Source organism: Rhinoraja longicauda, chromosome 39 (assembly GCF_053455715.1).
Source record: "Rhinoraja longicauda isolate Sanriku21f chromosome 39, sRhiLon1.1, whole genome shotgun sequence".
NCBI lineage: Eukaryota > Metazoa > Chordata > Chondrichthyes > Rajiformes > Arhynchobatidae > Rhinoraja > Rhinoraja longicauda.
In genome coordinates, this window is record NC_135991.1 from 16720912 (window position 1) to 16724578 (window position 3667).

Below are 3667 nucleotides of genomic sequence, written 5' to 3' on the forward strand. Positions count from 1 at the left end.
AGCGTTTGGTATGCTTGCCTTTATAAATCAGAGCATCGAATATAGAAGTTGGGATGTAATGTTGAAATTGTACAGGGCATTGGTGAGGCCGAATCTGGAGTATGGTGTGCAGTTCTGGTCGCCAAATTATAGGAAGGATGTCGACAAAATGGAGAGGGTTCAGAGGAGATTTACTAGAATGTTGCCTGGGTTTCAGCACTTAAGCTACAGAGAGAGGTTGAACAGGTTGGGTCTTTATTCTTTGGAGCGTAGAAGGTTGAGGGGGGACTTGATAGAGGTTTTTAACATTTTAAGAGGGACGGACAGAGTTAACGTGGGTAGGCTTTTCCCCTTGAGAGTGGAGAAGATTCCAACAAGGGGACATAACTTTAGAATTAAGGGACAAAAGTTTAGGGGTAACATGAGGGGTAACTTCTTTACTCAGAGGGTTGTGGCTGTGTGGAATGAGCTTCCGGTGGAAGTGGTGGAGGCAGGCTCGATTTTATTATTTAAGAATAAATTGGATAGGTATATGGATAGGAGGGGATTGGAGGGTTATGGTCTGAGAGCAGGTAGATGAGACTAGGTCAGTGAAAGTGGTCGGCGTGGACTGGTAGGGCCGAACGGGCCTGTTTCTGTGCTGTAATTGTTATATGGTTATATGGTTATATGGTGTCAACTTAAGAAAAGGGGACGTACAAGGAGATCTGGGTGTCCTAGTGCATCAGTCACTGAAAGGAAGCATGCAGGTACAGCAGGCAGTGAAGAAAGCCAATGGCGTGTTGGCCTTCATGACAAGAGGAGTTGAGTATAGGAGCAAAGAGGTCCTTCTGCAGTTGTACAGGGCCCTAGTGAGACCGCACCTGGAGTACTGTGTGCAGTTTTGGTCTCCAAATTTGAGGAAGGACATTCTTGCTATTGAGGGCGTGCAGCGTAGGTTCACCAGGTTAATCCCCGGGATGGCGGGACTGTCGTATGTTGAAAGACTGGAACGACTGGGCTTCTATACACTGGAATTTAGAAGGATGAGAGGGGATCTTATTGAAACATATAAGATTATTAAGGGGTTGGACACGATAGAGGCAAGAAACATGTTCCCAATGTTGGGGGAGTCCAGAACCAGCGGCCACACACAGTTTAAGAATAAGGGGTCGGCCATTTAGAACGGAGATGAGGAAAAACTTTTTCAGTCAGAGAGTTGTGAATCTGTGGAATTCTCTGCCTCAGAATGCAGTGGAGGCCAATTCTCTGAATGCATTCAAGAGAGAGCTAGATAGAGCTCTTAAGGATAGCGGAGTCAGGGGGTATGGGGAGAAGGCAGGAACGGGGTACTGATTGAGAATGATCTGCCATGATCACATTAAATGGCAGTGCGTACAGGCTCGAAGGGCCGAATGACCTATTCCTGCACCTATTGTCTATTGTCTGTTGCCTATTGATCACTGCCTCCTAATGGCTCTTTTACCTTAAGTTTCCTTATCAAATCCGGTTTATTACACAACACCAAATCCAGAATTGCCTTCTCCCTGGTAGGCTCCAGTACAAGCTGCTCTAAGAATTCATCTCGGAGGCACTCCACAAACTCCCTTTCCTGGGGTCCATTACCAAGCTGATTTTCCCAGTCTACCTACATTTTGAAAGAACCATCCCAGGAACAAGTGGGTTAACGTACGGTGGCCGTTTGTCGGCACTAGGCCTGTACTCGCTGAGGTTTAGAAGATCGAGCGGGGGGGGGGGGAACTGCTAAAGGCCCGGATAGAGTCGGATGTGGAGAGGATGTGAGCGGGCGGATGCATGGCAGATGCAGTTTAATGTGGATGTGTGATATTATCCACTTTGGTGGTAGGAACAGGAAGGCATATTATTATCTGAATGGTCCGGATGTGGTGAGGATGTTTCCACTAGTGGGAGAGTCTCAGACCAGAGGGCACAGCCTCAGAATTAAAGGACGATCCTTTAGGAAGGAGATGAGGAGGAATTTCTTTTGCCAGAGGACGGTGAATCTGTGGGATTCTTTGCCACAGACTTGGCGGTGGAGGCCGCAAGTCAGTGGATGTTTTTAAGGCACAGAGATCGATAGATTCTCGATTAGTGCGGGTGTTAGGGGTTATGGGGAGAAGGGAGAGGAGGGATTGAGTTTGGGGCCTGTTTCAAGATGGCCGCCTTTTGCCTCCTGCTCCCAATGGAGAGCGAGAATGGGGTTGGGAGGGAGAGATAGATCAGCCATGATTGAATGGTAGCGTCGCTGGAGAACAGGGAGAGGTGACATTTCAGTTTGTGATCCATCTTTAGACTTCTTTAGGATGCTTTAGAAGGGTCTCCTAGCAAATGTTCCCCAGAGATGCTGCCTGACCCGCTGAGTTACTCCAGCACTTTGTACCTGTCCACATTCTCCACAGAGATGCTGCCCGACCCGCTGAGTTACTCCAGCACTTTGTACCTGTCCACATTCTCCACAGTGATGCTACCTGACCCGCTGAGTTACTCCAGCACTTTGTACCTGTCCACGTTCTCCACAGAGATGCTGCCCGACCCGCTGAGTTACTCCAGCATTTTGTACCTGTCTCCGGACTTATTAGACTATTGAAGGATTTAACAGGAATCTGAGGGGTAACTTTCCCACACAGAGGGTGGTGGGTGTATGGAACGAGCTGCCGGAGGAGGTAGTTGAGGCTGGGACTATCCCAACGTTTAAGAAACAGTTGGACAGGTACATGAATAGGACGGGTTTGGAGGGATATGGGCCAAAAGCGGGCAGGTGGGACTTGTGCAGATGGGGCATGTTGGCCGGTGTGGGCAGGTGGGACGAGTGTAGATGGGGCATGTTGGCCGGTGTGGGCAGGTGGGACTAGTGTAGATGGGGCATGTTGGCCAGTGTGGGCAAAAGGTGGGACTAGTGTAGATGGGGCATGTTGGTCGGTGTGGGCAGGTGGGACTAGTGTAGATGGGGCATGTTGGTCGGTGTGGGCAGGTGGGACTAGTGTAGATGGGGTATGTTGGCCGCTGTGGGCAGGTGGGACTAGTGTAGATGGGGCATGTTGGCCAGTGTGGGCAAAAGGTGGGACTAGTGTAGATGGGGCATGTTGGCCGGTGTGGGCAGGTGGGACTAGTGTAGATGGGGCATGTTGGTCGGTGTGGGCAGGTGGGACTAGTGTAGATGGGGTATGTTGGCCGCTGTGGGCAGGTGGGACTAGTGTAGATGGGGCATGTTGGCCGGTGTGGGCAAAAGGTGGAATAGTGTAGATGGGGCATGTTGGTCGGTGTGGGCAGGTGGGACTAGTGTAGATGGGGCATGTTGGCCGGTGTGGGCAGGTGGGACTAGTGTAGATGTGGGCAAGTTGGGCCGAAGGGCCTGTTTCCACGCTGTATCACTCTTGTTAACGAATGGGTTCGGCTGTTTGAGGGGCTTGGAGGAGATGGATGGGTGAAGGGTCTCTCTTTAGCCATGTGACTGATAGATGTGATTTGATTTGATTTCAGGCGGTGTGATGGAACATGATGATGAGTTATATCCCTCTCTCTCTCCCTCCCTCTCTCCCCTGTCTCTCCCTCCCTCTCTCTCTCCACGTTCTCCACAGATGTGCTGCCCGGCCCGCTGAGTTACTCCAGCACTTTGTGTCTTGTTTGTAAGCCAGCATCTGCAGTTCCCTGTACATATAGAATGGAGCCAAAAGGAACTGCAGAGGCT